General features: G+C 35.4%; 1 pseudogene; it reads left to right on the forward strand.

Annotated features, from left to right (window-relative positions):
- Positions 1 to 7680: 7680 nt before the first annotated feature.
- LOC112198613 lies at positions 7681 to 19548 on the forward strand (annotated as a pseudogene).
- The last annotated feature ends 163 nt before the right edge of the window (positions 19549 to 19711 follow it).

A 19711-nucleotide genomic window follows, 5' to 3' on the forward strand; every position in this document is an offset into this window, starting at 1 on the left:
GTCTCCGGTATGAGACTTGTGTCCCAATTTTCAATGTGGGAATTGGATTAATTAATTTTATGTGCAGACGTAGAGCTAGGTTGCACGTGAGGGGGCGTGTTGGAGAGGAAAGATTCCACATTGGAAAAGTGACAAATAAAATATAACTTATAAGTGGGTGGATCTCACCCAATTATACTGAGGCCTTTTGTGATTAAAACTCAACACATATCGGGTGGTTAAGTTGGGACAGTATCAGTACAATGGTGGGCCACGGGCCACGCTTGTCGCTGTTTAACAAAAAGATCGTTGTGTATCCTCATGAGCATCAGTATAATATGCTTCTTGGTCTAGCTGGTAAGGACTTCAGTACTTGCCAGAAATCTGTTATGGTGCAAGTATAAAGAGGCCTTGAAGATTGATCGCTACGTGTTCATGTTTTTCAGATTGTGGACTCAGTTATTTCTCTTTTTTGCGTTAATTATGCTGGGAGAGAGCCTGCAGATTGCCAGGTCAGTTTCACTCATTCCCTGCAATATATAGGCTCAGGCACTATCATTTTAGATCTTTCAGACCAAATAAAATATAAGTAATTTAAATCTTATGCCTTCCTCTCTATTCTTTTTCTTTAGCAAAAACTTGCACAGATGCTTTTCCGATTACTAAAGATTGCTGAGGAATTTGATGTTGTTGTCTACATTACCAACGAAGGTAAATCAGTGACCAAACTCAAAGACCCTTTTGATCTCAATCAGGGATAATTTTTTTAATTGTAATTCTTGGAGTGGATTATATAGTAATTTGATGCAAGTTAGAGGCTCATGGTGAATCTCATGACTGTGCAGTTATAGCTGACCATGGCGGAGTATTATTCATTTCTGATCCAAAGAAACCAGCAGGAGGTCATGTGCTTGCCCATGCAGCGACCACAAAGCTCATCTTTAGAAAAGGCAAAGGGGAACAGCGTGGCTGCAAGGTGTTTGATGCCCTAGAGTTGCCTAAGCCTGAAGCAATATCCTTCTCATCTGTTCCATTTATATTTTGTATGACTTTTATCATTACCTGCATCATGCTATGACTGAGACTATGCATGTATCATGACTAGGGTAGCCCTATATGAATTGTTATGCTTAACCTAAACGAACAGCTTTGAGATAACTAGAGAAGGCATTGCAAAATGCAGATACAGAGGATTGAAGTGCAACGCCTTTCCATGACACAAAAAGCAACAAAATACTGTAAGACAATAATATCATGCTATATATAATCATAGTTTGTAAAAAATATATGGCACTGATATGCAGAGAGAAGAGGCGTGGTATAGAGTAGTTATGATCTGATCTGATCATTATATTCGACTTAGTTTGTACTATTTGATAGAATATGTTTCTTGTTCAATGAAACTAGGTTTAAACTTCAATTTTACAGCAAGAGATCAAAATCGAGATTTCTAGTAACAATATAGTGGGCAAAGAGCATATACCTACAATTTTCCCCTTTCTTCATTCTTTTTCTCTCCTGTTGTAGAAAAAAAAAAAGCAAAGTAGACATGGTGTGTCTGTCTTTTGAAATTGTTTGTACCCACATTTGCATGTCCACTCAGACATAGCCAATGTGCAAATAGTTATTGAATGATTTCAAATTACAATGAGCCGCTCAACAAGTAATTGGGGGCCGATAGCCAAAAATGTTGGCCAATGAATAATTGGACAGTTCAATTGGTCCAAGACGAGTCAGACGAAGCTAGGCCTTTGGTTATCAGCCGACCCATAGTCATCAATAGTCAGAGAGGCCGATAAGCGATAAAGATGAAATTTGATCAAGTTAGTATTTCAATCGAATTGAAGTTTGTCAGCTGATAAGGAGAGTTCAATCCAAGATAGTCTACTTCAAGATTAATTACAGCCGTTGATGACTACCGTAAGAGCTGATCAAGATAGAATCCAGCGTCAAGTAAGCCAACGATAAGTATTGGAGCCAAATCAAGATAGAATCATTGAGCCAAGAGGAGGCCAAAATCTACTCAACTTCAAAGTGCCAAGTGATCAGTTCAAGTCACAAAGCAGCCAATATAAATAGAAGCATCGACAGAAGACATGAGACACAACTCCAGAAACTCAAGCCATCAAGCTTTTCTTGTTTTCGTCTTACCTTTTTGCTTAGGTAGAATTTCCGTTTGTCCATTAGTTAGTTTGCTCTGCTAGTTACAATTTCAGTTGCTTTACTTTCCTTGTAGCCTAGAATCGATTTTTGAATTGTTTTCTTTGTTTCATTCGAACAATAGTTAATAATTTTCAACCATTCGAGATTTCAATTTCATTGTTATTATCTTTTATTTGCTCCTTATTGTCTTTATGCTTTATTTGTTTGATCGATCATGTTATTTACTGTTCGTAGTCGCATAGTAGCTATTAATCTTGAAGATTTTATTCGTTACGAGTTCACTTTTACTGTTACTTGTTATTACTTGGATCCAATTGACCTAAGCCCTGTGACCAGACAGTTCATATTTACTCATACTCTCACGACCACACCTAACTCACCCGACCTTCAGCCACCAAGTCCTTAATCTAGAGGCAGCGAACTATAGGCCGAGAATATGTTCCTTCCTCGGCTTACAATTGTTTGATAAGTCAGAACACGCGCACTACATCTCCAATTGCACACTTGGCCTTCTGGCCATGTGCTGGCATGCTCCACAATCTATTCACCAAGAAGGACGTTTGTTCCTTAATCCCTCGGCTTTCTTGGCTGAAGTGATTTTTAGAGGCAACATCTTTTGTCACGCCCAGTGGGACACTAAATATTTTTAGGCGTTGTTCGTAGCATGCAATTCAATGGATCACAAAATAATTTGTATGAACTGAATACGGCTGACTCAAGTGTCAGCCAACATGGCTATAATTATCAAAATTATGGTTTGGAGCAACTTAATATCGGCCGAGGTTACTACCAAACTTTCGGCCAAAATATTAATGGCCAATTGGGCAATGGTAATTGGTAAGGTTATAATTCTAATATACGTATGTATGAGCCAACTAACAATTCTATTGGCCAAAATTGTCACTCTCAATTAGCCGATAAAAATTATCATGAGCCAAGGTATACCAATGGTTTCATTTATGGTCAATATAACCAAGATAGTCAACATGGGAACGGTTTGTCTAACCCTACATATGGTTACAATGGGCAATACATCAATGGAAACCAATATGGTTATACTTTGGCATATGGTTGTAATGGACAAAGTTATGGCTTCAACCAATTCCAAGTTAAGCCACAAGCTTATAACGGAATCGTTCACAACCAAGTTTCAAGATATCAAAATGCTTATGCTAGTTTGAATGGTAGAACTGATCAAACCAAACTGAAGGTTGAGACACCTCACACTATACCACAAAGTTAAACAAACGACAATTCATTAACCGTCGTCTGAATGAAAAAGCTGCTGTTGTCTAGTAGTCTGTCGTCTGATTGACCTCATTCAGATGACAGTTAAAAACCATTGTCTGTTCAAAATTCACACAACATATATAGCTAAGTATGTGTCGTCTGAATATTTCCAAATTAAAATAATTAGGTTTAACTATTGTCTGTTACAAACTCACACGACAGTTCGTTTATTAACTGTTGAGAAAAGTTATATTACATCAACAGTTTTAGGAAAACTGTGTTGTGCGTGATGAATCTCAAACAACAGCAACACAACTACATGATGTCTGAAATGAATTTCACACCACACAGTTATAATGACACTGTTGTCTGAAATGAATATCCAACAAGCGTCATTGTTGTTTTAGTTGTGTCTTATGCAAATAAAACATCAGAAGATTTAGGAATCTATCGTCTGATAGGAACTCAGACAACAGTTAGTAATCTATTTGTGTTGTAGGATTTGCATAAGGTATAACAGTCCACTGATGGGATATGTCGTCTAATAGGAACTCAGACCACAGTTTTTATTATATTTAGTTGTGGTTTATGAATCTTAGTCAACATATTATTGTTATATCTGTTGTCTGATTTCAGTATCAGATGACAGTAATTTTATTATACATGTTACCGGAATGGAGATCACACAACGTCAATTTGTTATTTCTGTTGTCTGAAATCAAGTTCAGACATGTATTATTTGTTGTTTTTAGATGTGATATGTAAGTGGGTCTCAGACAATGGTTTTGTGAACTCTTCTGTTGTGTTTGGAAACTACAGTTATCTTAACTAAATTGACTTTGCATAATTGTTGCAAGTATTAACATTCATATCCCAAATAAATCTAAAATAAGACATCATATATCAATGTCATTTGTCTCTTACATTGCCAATCCAAAACATTTCCAAAAATACATATCTATATCCAGATATGATCAAATCCAGCAAGTAATATTGTCTATCTTACACAATCAAGGAGGTTACCAAAATAAGTCACCAACTACTAGATACGATAGTACTATTTACGCACAGCAACTAAGCCAGCAGTGTGGTCAAGGCAAGCTTCCTCCGTATGCCTTTATTATTATCTCTGTATACCAACCTTCTTGATCCTAATTTTTAAGCAAAGCCCACCTTGATACCCAATCTTGATGAAGACACAATGCAAAGTGCCTTTCAGTATTTGCATGGCCTGCAATAAAAATGTTGTGCTCTTGAATCAAAAAACTCATACGGAATAGTTCAAATAGAAATCTTCTAGCATTCCAAGCAATACGAAGCAGCGACAAAAATAAAACCCCGATCTTACCCAAGCCACTACTTGAAATTATTTAAACTGACAGAATAGATCATTAGTCAATATAGGTAAGATAACCACAGCAGTAAAAATGCTAAATGTTGCATGACACTTCTAACTAAATAGACTCAAGAACCAAATATCAAACTTAAGACTACTAACATTGAGTCTACGATTCAACTTTCATTCAAACCAAAAGCTGAAAGATAAGCCATAAATATCCATAAAATCAAATGGTATCGAATCAAATTGTGTTCAGATCTAAATATGATGGCAGTGACATTCAAGCTTACCCAGAAAAGCAAAACTGTATGATCTATTAAAAGCACTATATTGCTTGTGAAAGCATTTGGTGTGTGCCCTTTTTTAAATTAGCTGGAGTCTGGATTTGCTGCCTACAAAAAACACATTCAGTCCAATTTAAATCAGAGAACACATTCAATCCAGCACACTTTGCAACTATAATGAGCACCTATATATACACTCAGAAACTAGTTCAATACACTCAATTCCAATTCCTAAAGATCCAATTCCAACCAAGTGAACTTAGAAACTAATTCAACACACTCAATCGAACCAAATATTACAAATCAAACAGACACCATCTTAGATTACCAATTTAGTCAACGAGTTAAAATCTAAAATGTGAAGTCATATATTGAGAATCAATAAAATTCACAGCAGTTCATAAAAACTATACACTCCAAAAGCAGTGGCATTGAGTAAAAAATTATTCATCTGAAAGTGTTAAATTCACTTGACAAAACCACATACTCAATACTAAGTAAACTTCCAGAATTCCCATTAAGAAGCTCCCCACAACATACACATCCCGCCCTTGGCACCAAAAACAGTCAAAGAACTTAGTTTGAATGGCTTTGGTCAATTTAATGTTATTTCAAAAATGCAGATGCACATAAACTGAGAAGTAAATACCTTCTTTTCCTTTTGTGCAACTCCAACTACGCCAACCAAAGACTTTGCACTCGTCAGGTGAATGCTCATAACATTGCAAACAAACAAGCACCAAGGGAAACTCTTTTAGATAGATACTATATAAATAATTCTATTGAGAGAGAGGCTGAGATCGATTTGGGAGGGAGAGTGACCTAATTTTTTTAGCTAAGGAGGGAACACTTTCAGATGGGCTAGGTTGTGAGTGTTTTCACTCAAATAAATGTAAATTAATTTTTCGTTTGTTTGTTTGTTTTTTTTTTTTTTTTTTTTTTTTCAGACAACAGATCTTCTTGTCGGTGTTGTCTAAAATCTCTTAAATTTACCAAATGACGATGTGTTGGCTGAGTAGAGATGAGACGACTGATTTAAAAAATCTGTCGTTTGACTAACTCAGACAACAGCAAAAACTCATGTGTCGTGTGATGAGTGTCGTGTGATTAACTTATTCTTGTAGTGTCAAGACTTTAGAGAAGTTGCCAAGGGAATTGTGGCTAAAGTTTGGGCTAATTGGCCAACCCACCCTTATCAGCCCCCCGCTACAAGACCTACCAGCTGGCAACATTTTCTGTCTCCCAAAGAAGTTCCAAAACAAGTGGAAGTGATAAGCCTAGTAGACCAAGAAGTAGGAAATTTCGATAAAATAGAGCCTAGTCAATGAAGAAGAATTTGAAGTAAAAGAGATATGTCAGAAAGAACTTTCGCCAATCTTTTGGGGAAGGTTTGATGAACCAAATTTTGTCTTCAACATAAAGCCATTCCACAATGCATATGAAGGCCAAATTATGACTACAATGATCTTGAACTTGGGGGGCTCACTGACCACCATCTGAGGAAACATGAAATTCCTACACTTGAAGACACCAGACATATTGACATGATTATGGAAAACAAAGCCAACCAAGAGAAGGCTCGGTCGACTGAAGTAAACTTTGAAGACGAGATCAAGAAGCCGATTTCTCTGAAAAATGATCATTATGTAGTTGGTTTCAACGACCATTAATTCAATCAAAGAAATTATGCATGTCAACATGGTCACTAGAGATCGACAAAGCCAATTTAAATGAATCGAGGTCGACTAACCTAAATGCAAAGGCCATAATGACTCAATCAAGTTTGCTAGTAGAAAAAACCCATTCTGGAATTGAGCAAATAGACCATGAGATGAAGATAGATATACAAATCAAGATGGTCATCGGAGACAGAGCCAAATTCAACAAAGCTCCGGCTAATAAGCTGCTTTTTCGTTCACTCTTTCAAAGTTTCTATCCCATAATAACAATAAAAGCCAAGTCATTGATGCAGAAACTCGGTAGTAGAACTTTTTAATGGTTTTATAATTCGGAGAGTTTATAATTCTCACATACCCTTAATTAATGGTGAAAACAGAGAAGTTCTTGAGAACAGTCTTCTCATACATCAACCATTTTCTCGTGTTCTTAATTGGTATCTCTGATATGCTGAAATCCAGTTGCCAATTACTCCGTTACATATGTTCCTGTTAGTAATTGGTCAAGGTATCAATTGGTGATTGAGCGAATCATACTGGTTATGGGGTTTCCCTGCATGCATTGCAGATGGTAGTGGTAGCATATCTTGGTTCGACGCAGAAGTTCGGTGCTTCAAAATCATGCTTTCAGTGCTTTTAGAAGAGAAACATGTAACGAAGACATGGCAAACGTGGTGCAAACGGGGCAATTTGTAATTGCAATTCGTAGTTCTTTGTTCTAATTCTCCGTGAAGAATGCTTGTCGAGGCTTTTCCTACACCCTAACATTCTGAAGTGTAACTCTTGATAAAGAACGATCTTTTGTAGTTGTGTGATGCTGTACTAAAAGTAGTTCATTAAAGCCACTTAAAAGGTTAAAAATGTCATTTTGTGCTAACGGATAGGAGTGCAGAGTGCTGGACCTCCACCTCAGCTCTCTTCTCACTCCCCTCATAAAACAGAAGCCTCTTCACCGTTACATCGCTGAGAAAGGCCTATGTCACCCAACCTCATAAGCACATGCGCCAAAATGGGCACCTTCGAAAGCTTACACCTTGCTCGAAAAGCCTTCAACTTGTTCCTTGAAGAAGAAGAAACAAAGGGTGTATTGTTTATTGGGAATAATACTCTGATTTTCTATGCAGAATGCGGGGACTTGGATTATGCCCGGAAGGTGTTTGATGAAATGCTTGAGAGAAACAATGTGTCGTGGACTAGTTTGATTTGTGGTTATGGTTCAAGGAACATGCCAAAGGAGGCTGTTTTCTTTGTTTTTCGAGATGGTGGTTGCCGGGATTAAACCCAATCCCTAGTATGCCTCCATTATCATTGAGCCATACTTCAGGGGCAATGAGACTAGAGAAAATTAAATTCATCCTTAATCTATGAGACTCAATTCAGAAGGGAACATCATGGCTCTCCATGTCTCTCTCTCTCTCTCTCTCTCTCTCTCTCTCTCTCTCTCTCTCTCTCTCTCTCTCTCTCTATTAATCTATGAGACTAATAGTTACCATAATAATCCTATAGTAGCATGGTGCTTTGGATCTGGTAGGAGCCTGAGATTGGCTACGTGAAATAATGGTATCAAAATTGTTTGTAGCAGCCCTCAATTGATTCCTTTGTTGTAGGAGAATAATGGTGGTAATCAGCTAGCTAGGACATGCAGATTAGTTCATACAACTTGGTTGATATGATCCATTATTAATGTTTGTATTATGGTTCTTTTTCTCTGCTTTCATTTTGTTACTATGCTGCTAGGTGATTGATATCATGCAATTTGTTTGTCTTTTCCATTTGCAGTGGGGACTATAGATTTTCCATTTAGAAAGGTTACACAATCTGGCCAAGTTGGCTACATGCTGATTGCTGATCTAACTGAATTTGAGATGACCGCCAATGAGCTAGAAGCAAAGGTATATGCTATTCTTCTCTAGTTGTACTCTTGCCTATGCTCTTTTCCTAGGATCAACCTCCCATATGTTATTGTTTACAATTTTATCGAAACATACCATGTTTAAAAGGCATGATGTTGCATCATCCACATGGTCCGTGGATTAAGCACATGGAATATGAAATGTATCACTTTAAGAAAAATCTTCCTGGTATATGTGCATGCCACAAGCACATTAAATTTTCCTCTACAGAGTACAACTTGGAATTTCATAAATAAGTATTGTCAATAATTTGTCAAACTCACTGACAACAATTTTTGGATCAGAAGTTCTAGCCTGGCTTTGGCTAAGTATCTTGCTTCAAGGTGATGCGGCAGATGTGTTCTGACCTTCGTGAGGAAGAAGAATTGTTTTTCATTGTGTCTTAGGATGGAATTGATACTGTGAGTAGTTACTTTTTCTTGGAGTTTGCCTCTGTTGTAGATTCATGCAAATAAGAATTAATTATTTACATAAATTCAGCGGCACATATTCAGTAGCTAGCACATTAATTATTTACATAAATTCAGCGGCACATATTCAGTAGCTAGCACCAATCTGGACTACCATTCACAAGCTCTAGTGGCATTGTAAGAAAGAGAAGCAACCAATTCTACTTAGTACTTCTATTTGATCACATAGCTTGTGGTTAAATCGTTCAGTAGGGAACATAATGACGCTCTGTACTTTCTCTCTTTTTTCTTTCTTTCTAGATATGCTCCAAACCCTTTGTATGAAGTATTCTCTGTATTAGACTTTGATTATGTGATTAAACTTTCATGTCTCCTAGCTTAAACTCAGACGTTACAGAAACAATGAACGAATCTTTGTGAATCCTAATGAATGCAGTGATACTAAGATTAATCACGGTCATGCCAGGGTAGTGCAGTGGGGTGCTCCACCAAGAAGCTGTCTTAAATTGAATATTGATGGTGCCTATGCTAGAGAGAATGAGATGGAGGAGTGGGGGTGATTTTCTGACTCTTCAGGAGGCTTGAAGGGCGCCTTCTCTAGGCATCTTCCTGCAATCCAAAGCGAGGCAGAAGCTTGTAGAGCAGGCTTGCTTGTGGCTATTCACCAGAGTTGGAGACATGTTGAGGTAGAAAGTGATTGTGCTCAGTTGCTTGCTGTGCTGAATCTTCAAGGGGAGGATAACTTGTTAGAAGTTACACAATATGAGTACTATAAACTATCTCAGAATAAGCACATGTAAACACATATATTGAAGATTGCAGATTAGGATTGCTGTTGTAGTCGCATCCTAATTTAGGATTGCAACCCTCTGTCTATCCTAATGTCTGCAAATTAACATGAACAAAAGATCAACTATGACAAATATAGGATTGATATGTTGCTCTGATCCTAAGTAAGGATGCGTGAGATATTGCAATCCTATGAAACAGTAAGTACATATATATATCGCAGCAAGCAATATAAATTGAAATAAAAAATAAAGGGATTATAGAAATAAAAGTCGATTGCCTCCATCCACTGTTCTTCTCCTAGATTCACCCTTGATCTCAGATTGTTAATGGGACAATTGATTGAGGTGTGGTGCTCTAGCAGGGATCAATGCAGGCGTTGTTTATCCTCTATATCAGACAAAACAGTTATGCAGTTCCATCCATTAAGGAACTGCTGCATAACTTCCTTATCCTTGTCAGATTGGATTGATATTGATAACCACACCATTTGAAATTCAAATTCAAACAGATTTCAATATATATAAAACTATTTTCGATTACAAGTTTATATATACAACGTATTAGTATTTATTTGAACTCTAAACTTCTCAAAAATATCAGCTTAATTAGACAATGCTGATGTCTAGTTCTAATAAGGCTTTACAATCTCCCACTGAACTAGACATTACACAGAATCTATTGTATTAATGAGTTGTTTCTTAAGTGTGCACCAGAGTTCAAAAACACTATCTGTCCTCAAAGTTCTGTCAATTTTCCTGAACTATACTGAACTACAGAAGACTATAATGAATTAGCAAAACATTGATCTTCTGCAATCACAATATAGCAAGCAAAATTACAGGAACTACCTCAAGTGTGATTTGTACCTGTTTAATATTTACAGTAATCGATTTGTAACATATTTGATCCAAAATTATTTTCAACTAGATGAAGAGCTGTATTATCTTACTGATTTGGCATATCAGTATCAGGTTCTTCTGCATATGTACATATTCACTGATTTTGTATATCAGTATCAAGTTCCTTATATGTACATGGTTCTGCATATGTACATGTTCTACCTATATAGCAACAAAATGTTGAAAACTAATTTTATTCAAATGACAAAAGCCAGATGATAAATTCACAAATGACTGATTAACTGAAATAGACACATTACCAAATAATACTAAACACACAATATGTTCATACAAATGTATCACATATTGACATAATCTATTCACATCAACATCCAATGATGAATTGGAATAAACAAAAGGATGAGATATTTAAACAACATTATACAAACGATCTGTCACATCCATGCTCTCATGCCTATAGTTGCTAAGTTCAGAAATCTTGTCTCAAAAGACTTAAACTTGACTGCTTAATTCTGAATAAAGTATTGATGCATAACTTAATAGTTTAAGACCAATTTATGATGCATCACATTTGTTTGTTCTGAATAACCATATCTTCTTGGTATGATATAGTAAAGGGAAGCAATAAGCTTGCTATGAGTTTAGAATACTACAGAATGCACAATTTAATTCATGATCGAGACATATGGCATCATTGAAGAAAATAGATCTATAAGAGAGAATTACAGCTATGCTATTGAAGCAGAGCATCATAAAAGTGATAAAATTGTTATGCCTAAATCAATCTGAAGGGTCACTGAATATAACATATAATCACAGCATATATAAACAAAAATAAACAACAATATATAGATAAGGTACAAAAGGAGAGCAGTATTGTTTCAATCCTAATATACGAGTGCAGCATTATTTGAATCCTAATATACCATCAAAATCAGAATCACTGATAAACAAATGAAAATAACCAAAAAACTTGAGATTTCAACCTTAGGCCAAAAGTGTCACTGTTGCATGCTATCAACTGCCTACGCAGTTTAGCAACCAGTCATTTCTTTTATGGTGACTAAACTATCCACCAGAAATGTATGTCCCAAATGTTAGTTCAGTTTTGAACAACATCATAATAAATGCACATACTCAGATCAACTAACTATGATATTTTCAAGAAATTGGTATCATTTGTGATACACTTATCTCTGATATCATCTGAATGTTTATTGATGTATACATGCAAACTCAAATAGCCAAATGTTTGATCACTGACATCTTTGGAAATCAGAGTCAAATTAAATTTTAAGCTAATTTGAGTTATAGTTTTCTGTTAACAAATGAATCAATTCATGCATTTACACAACAACCACTTTGATGGCAGGAAGTATAAGATGCATGAAATAATCAAGAAAACACCTTTAGTTTGCATATAACTTTGCATACACGGCTACTTTGGCAGCATAATGTAATACAATGTAAATGCAGCAGTTTCTGGTCTTACACTTAAGATTGACCAATTGTAAGATAGTCCAAGTCACAAACACGTATACTTTGGTAGCATAATGAAATACAGTAATATATACTCTATAGATATATGTTATGAATAAACATAATGATCCAAATGCTATTGAGATATAATCATAACTCAAAACTTTGATCATCCATAATGTAACATGCATTCGTAAATCACACAAATATAATTTGCAGCAAAAAGTGTAAACTGAATGCACCAATATAAGACTCAAAAGTTACTAAGAGAATAAGTAATTCACCAAGAACTTACTCCCACTGTTCCTCACTTTACCTTTTATGATAAAATATGAGAAGCAGATTTTAAGAGAACTCGATAAATATACAATTTAAGAGAACTCGATAAATATACAATTTGGGACAATCAAAATCAAGCACAAGAAGAAAATAACTATGATAATAAAAACACATATACATGTATATTTCCCCCTTGTTTTTATTATTTATTGAACAAGAATTTAAAATGATGACCCATAGATGAGAGTAGTCTAAACTATATCTCACATGACAAAACAAATATAAACAATATCAATACTAAGACATTGAAGTCTACTGCATTGCTCTCCTATATGTACATTACCAATTGTCAGAAATTACACTGTTCTACTGCTATAAATCTATCTTAGCATGAACACATGTAAACAAAGATTTCTATGTAAAAATATGTAGGAGTGCAGCAGTGATTGTAATTAGCATTTAGGATTGAAATATCATAAATATCCTATGTATGCATATTGTATAAACTTTATGATATATAAAGCAATATAAATGAAATCACGTGCATCATTAGATTATGTATTCAGGCTTCGGATTGAAGTCGCTATATCAATCCTGTATCTGCAGAATACATAAATAACATAATACAAACATAACAGACTTATATACGTGAACTATATTTAGGATTGCAGTAGTAAACACATAGTATATTAGGATTGCAGAAACATATCTATCCTAATATTTGAAAGAACTATTTAGGACTGATATACTAGTCATATCCTAATATAGGACTAAAACATCATATCTATCCTGATATCGGCAATGTATATAAACTGTACATATGTGAAGGAGTCTTACATGATGCACTTGAATCATTCATCTTAGTCTTGTACTCTCAAGTTCAACTCAATGTCACTTTACCATTTTCCGAAATTTGAGTCATTCTGTAGTGCAACTTGATTGATGCTCAAAGGAAAATACACAGGTGTATATGAAGTTGATCAATAAAATCATTCTAGTTGACCACAATACTAGAATTATATGTATATCCCAAATAAAATGAAAATATCCCTGATTTGAACATTCATTTCACACCAAATGCATATGTTCAGAAAATAGAACTCAACCATTTTCAAGATTTTGACATCCTTTGGGGTGTACTCATCTTTAATGGTATCTGAATGTTCAATTTTCATCATATACAAAATCAAGAACCAAATGTTTGATACCAGATTTCTTTTAAGTTGCTTGATTTTATTGTTGAAAACCAAACAAGACAATTAATCTCCTTTACACTAAGCCATTTTGACAGCATTTAGCATTTAAGAAGATTTAATTGACTTTATATCAACAATGTGATCATGACCTATCTGAAAGTCATTCACTGAAATATGTATGTATATATGCAGAAAATGAACTCTTTTATTTTCGAGATTTGTGGAGTACTATTCTCTAATAGTTCTGAATGTTCATTCACCTGATATTTACAAGATTATGAAACCAAATGTTTGATGCAAAATTTCTTTGAAAATTAGGATCAAATTTAATTTTAAGTTTCATAATCTCTTTTCTGATGAAATTGAAGACAGTTTCATTGCTATCTATGTGAAACTATCTTGATAGCATTTTTCATATGCAAAATGCAACTGACTTCATTCTACACATTTCATCATTGTATCTGATCCTTTAGAATCTTCATATATGAGACCACTTTGGCAGCACACCACATATGAAGTTTTCAAATTTAATATCAGAACCTTTAAACATGCATATCCATCATTTAGCATTTCAAAATAATATGAAATACATAAATATGCACTCAGATGAATGTAATGTAATCTTCATATGAAATAGAGATCCTGTATTGAATCAATTAAGGGTGCTATAAGAGTTACGTACCTTTGACTAAACTTAATAAGCTGATATCAGATAATTTCTGTGACTGACTCCTGAACTTGGAAATTCATAACTAATCCTAAAAAATTCCGTTTTGGGTGATTCCAGCTCCCAATGGCTCTTTAAGATGTCTACTAAAACTCTTTAGAAGAAACCAACCTCAAATTCTCAGTGGATCTGTACAGTTTTGCAAAAGTAAGTGACTGGGTTGAAATTCCAGAAAATCTGAAAGTGGCTAAAATCTCTTTCTTTGGCCAAAAACCTTTTCATCACTCAATTTTCTAACCAAGAAAAGTATTGTGATTTCTAAGCAATGTTCTAAGGCTATTGCTCAGATTGAAAGTACATCAATGATACAATATTGCTCAATATGTAATGTAGAAATGTCAAAGCCATAATTGATCTTGTTGCTGACCATTAAGTCAACAGTTATCTCTAACCATATAAACACTTGGACATATATAGCAACTAAGACAATTAAAAAAGCAACAGCAATTGTCAAGATCTATCATGCAAATCATGCAAATATAATTGACTATGAATTTTGGTTAATTCTGAGTATGACATTATACAGATCAACACCTGCTAGATAATTAAGATGACTATGCCAAATATAAGATTGTAAATCAACAACAACATGATTCAAAGCCAAAATATAATCTGCAGCAAATTAAATATTAAAGCCAAAACTGATAAGATCGAGTATGTGATACCAATACCAACATGATGCAGTTTCAAAATCCATTGATGCTTCTCCAAGATCTACTCATCAGTTATAATCCAAGTAATACATAAACACATACCAACTAAACTAGCCACACAACAACAATGTAAGTAGCATACATTAATATCAAACAACCAAATAAAATTATAGTTTCACTATAATGCCTCAAGGGAACTCACCAAATCGAAGACTGATAATTTGGATACATATCTTATCTGCTCATAAAGCAAGGCCTGGATCGACATGCACCAACTTGGTAGAAGGCACTATTTAGTGATCAACAGAAGTGATAGAAGTCGGTGATTGCCTTAATTGCTCTCCCATTTTCTCCTCCTCTCAAAGAATGAAGGTAATGGATAATAAATTTGGGAGAACCCAATTTCACTTGCATCAATCCAGAGCAAATTGGATTTGCAAATGTGAGAGTGTGCATATGTGGATAAATGCATCAGATATGCAATATATATATAGATAACTGCATGCGGATTATAGGAACATGAAATCCCCAGAAATCGGTTGTAAAGTAAGTTTAATTGAATATCAGTAACATGTAACTCATCTGAAGATAGTGAGCTCTGATACCAATTGTTAGAAGTTACACAATATGAGTACTATAAACTATCTCAGAATAAGCACATGTAAACACATATATTGAAGATTGCAGATTAGGATTGCTGTTGTAGTCGCATCCTAATTTAGGATTGCAACCCTCTGTCTATCCTAATGTCTGCAAATTAACATGAACAAAAGATCAACTATGACAAATATAGGATTGATATGTTGCTCTGATCCTAAGTAAGGATGCGTGAGATATTGCAATCCTATGAAACAGTAAGTACATATATATATCGCAGCAAGCAATATAAATTGAAATAAAAAATAAAGGGATTATAGAAATAAAAGTCGATTGCCTCCATCCACTGTTCTTCTCCTAGATTCACCCTTGATCTCAGATTGTTAATGGGACAATTGATTGAGGTGTGGTGCTCTAGCAGGGATCAATGCAGGCGTTGTTTATCCTCTATATCAGACAAAACAGTTATGCAGTTCCATCCATTAAGGAACTGCTGCATAACCTCCTTATCCTTGTCAGATTGGATTGATATTGATAACCACACCATTTGAAATTCAAATTCAAACAGATTTCAATATATATAAAACTATTTTCGATTACAAGTTTATATATACAACGTGTTAGTATTTATTTGAACTCTAAACTTCTCAAAAATATCAGCTTAATTAGACAATGCTGATGTCTAGTTCTAATAAGGCTTTACATAACTCTGAGGTTAGTCGAATACTGGATGGTTGTAAGGATTATATGCAGGCTTTTGATTTTATTTAGGTTCAAAATATTTACCGTGAAGCAAATAGTATTGCTCTTTAGATTAGCGCACTTTCCTGATTATGATTATGTTATTGATCTCTGTTCAGGAAAATTGTAGAATTGCAATCGAGGCATGCGAAATTTACTATGACAAATGCACCAAAGGTTCTTGGGAAATTGTGGACACAGGAAAGCCTTCAAGACATCCAGTTCTAGTTGCGGCATCTGTGGGAAGCTGTGGAGCCTATTTGGCTGATGGTTCCGAGTATAGGTGAGTTAAATCAACATATGACTTGTGTATGTTTACTGTATATGATTTGGACATGGAACACGAAAATGGTGATATCTCTGCATATTAATTTATTGTACATTGTTTATAACTTTATATAAGGATCATTGATCTTGGGTTCTGATTCTTGATGGATTATTTCTCTGTAGTGGCAACTGTGGCGATGCAGTGACTCTAGAAGCATTGAAAGATTTCCACAGGGAAAGGGTTCAGATTCTGGCCAACTCTGTTGCTCATCTAATTGCATATGAGACGACACCCAATAAATTAGAGGCAAAGGTAATATGCTTTATTCGCCTTAATGTATAAGGCCTTGTGCCCTATTGTGAACATGGATTAAGAAAATGGAATGAAGTTCATTACCTTAGGGAGAATCTTCCTAGCATATATGACAGATATGATTTGCATGCCATGAGTATCGGAAAGTGTTAGGACTATACATAATGCTGAGCTCAATGTCAGAAAACCTAAGATGAGGGTGTTTCGGTCATCTTTTATTTAGATCAATTGGGCCAACTGCTTCCACTATGCTTTGGCTAAATACCTTGCTTAAATGTTATGGCGCAGGCATATGCTGAACTTCTTGAGGAGGAAGCATTAGATATTCCAGCATGGTTTACTTTTGCTTCTAAAGTTGGAATCAGTGTGGTGAGTGGTGATTCCATCTTTGAGTGTGCCTCTATTGCTAATGTGTGGAAGCAAGTTGTTGTTGTTGGAATCTACTGTACACTGCCTTGATTTGTCCAGGGGCTGATTTCATATATTCGGAAGGTCAGATCTTTGGTTAATTGGAATAAATCAGCATACATAACCTAGCCCCTCAACATTTTCATATAATTGGTATTTCTTTGCCTATCAATTTTCAGGTAACAAGCAAACCAATAATGATATACCCCAACAGTGGTGAGACCTATGATGGTCAGAGCAAGCAATGGGTGGTAAATGTCCTTCTATGTGAATACACAGTGCTTGTTGCCCTACTCTTTTAGCTATAGCATCTGGATATAAATCATTTGATTCATGGTATAATTCACAAAGTATTGTTCTTTCTGTTCACCGGTAGATTTTACCTATTTAAAAGGTATGATCTCTAGTCAAGTAGTTTAAATTGAACATGCATGATTAGCTCTTAAACATTTTCGTATAATGTTCCTTTGCTTATGTAGTTGGAAGGTTACCAGAAAACATACACTGATATACCTTGATAGTGGCGAGACTCTTCTGATGGTCAGAGCAAGCAAGGGACGGTGAGTCCCCTGCTTTATATAAATGATATTCTGTTCATTCTTTTCCTCCAACACCTTTCTGCCAAAATAAGATATGATTCAAATCAATGCTTGGTACTTCGAGCACATGAAAACATCTGTTCTTAAAAAAGTCTGACTGCATTTCTTTTTCATTGCACTGATTGCAGTGAGATCTAATGGGGTGGTTGATCAAGAGTTTGCAGCAAAGGTACCCATAGGAAGTGGCATGATGCTGGAGCTATAAGCATATATGGTGCTGGTGTTGTATGCTGAGGTTATTGTTTCTAAGGATGGAATTGATGCTGTGAGTAGTTACTTCTTCTTGGGTTTGGCAGTTTGCCTCTGTTGTAGATTCATGCAAGCAAGCATTAATTATTTGCATCAATTCAGCAGCACATATTCAGTATCTAGCACCAATCTGGATTACCATTCACAAGCTCTAGTGGCACCATAAGAAAGAGAAGCAACTACTACTTAATACTTATATTATGAAAAACTTGGATCTTAATATACGGTTCCTTTAACTCATGGCAATTTTGATTTCTAAGGTGTTCTTCAAACAGTCTGACTGCCTGTATTCCAATGCAGCAAACTTATGTGGTGGTTGATGAGGGTTTTCACAGTCGTAAGCAAGTGGCAGGAGTGTATTTAGAGGCTGCTGCAGGATCAAGCTCTCTCCAACAAGTATGTCTATTCATCAAAACAGATCCATAAGTGTGTATGTGTAATCCTCTTAGAATAAATACATTTCCTTCTTCATTGTTTTGTAACTTAGAGGAAGTATAACAACTATTCAGTTTCAGATTAGTAGTGTAGTATTCGTATTAAGTTTTTATTTAGGTTTTAATTGATCATAATTCTACAATCAGAAACCAGTTCAATGAAATGAACAGGACATTGGATGAATAGCTCATTTTCTTAGGTTAATTGGAATAAATTAGCATTTGTAAGTTAGCCCCTTAACATTTTCACATAATTAATGTTCCTTGTCTATCAAATTTGCAGGTAACAAGCGAACCAATCGTGATATACAGAAACAGTGGTGAGACCATTTGTTGGTCGGAGCAAGCAATGGGTGGTAAGTGTCCTTCTATATGAATGCACAGTGCTTGCCCTACTCTTTCAGCTATAGCATCCGGGTTTGGATCTTTTTATTCATGGTATAATTCACAAAGTAATGTTTTTTTGTCAGATTTAATGTTATATTACCAGATGGTGAATCTTGTACCATTTGTTGGTAAAAATATGAAACCGATCTTCCTTGTATATGATGAACTGTTCCATGGATGAAAATAATGTTGAATTGACATGTTTGTGAAGAAGTCTTGACCGCATGTGCTTTTCATTGCAGCCATCGACTGGGCGGGTTGATGAAGAGTTTGCAGAAATAGTCATAGAGAAGTGGCGTGAGGCTGGGGCTTCCCTGTTTGGAGGCTGCTGCAGGACAACTCCAAATACCATAAGGGCAATATCAAAGGCTCTTTCTAACAAGTCTTCTGCAGTTAACGATGCTTAGTTGAGTTCTAAAAATGAGATGTAAATACTTGTAACCGATGCTAAGACTAAGGGCATGTGTCTTTTTGATTTCCTTGTTTTGTAACTCTAAGGAAGTAGCAAATTACTATCACCATGGTGCTGCTGTTGTATGGTGACTGGTGAGGTTGTTTCACATCGAATAACAGTGTTTTTGTTACCTTTTAAAGTTAAATTTCATTAGCATTTCGTAGTGTATCTTTGAGATTGCCATACGATTTTAAATGCAATCTCCTCCATAGAACATACATGGAACCCAAACAAAGTATACGCAGTTTCTAGATAATTTCCTTGTTCCATCTAGCATCAAAG

This window comes from Rosa chinensis, chromosome 4 (assembly GCF_002994745.2).
Source record: "Rosa chinensis cultivar Old Blush chromosome 4, RchiOBHm-V2, whole genome shotgun sequence".
Lineage (NCBI taxonomy): Eukaryota > Viridiplantae > Streptophyta > Magnoliopsida > Rosales > Rosaceae > Rosa > Rosa chinensis.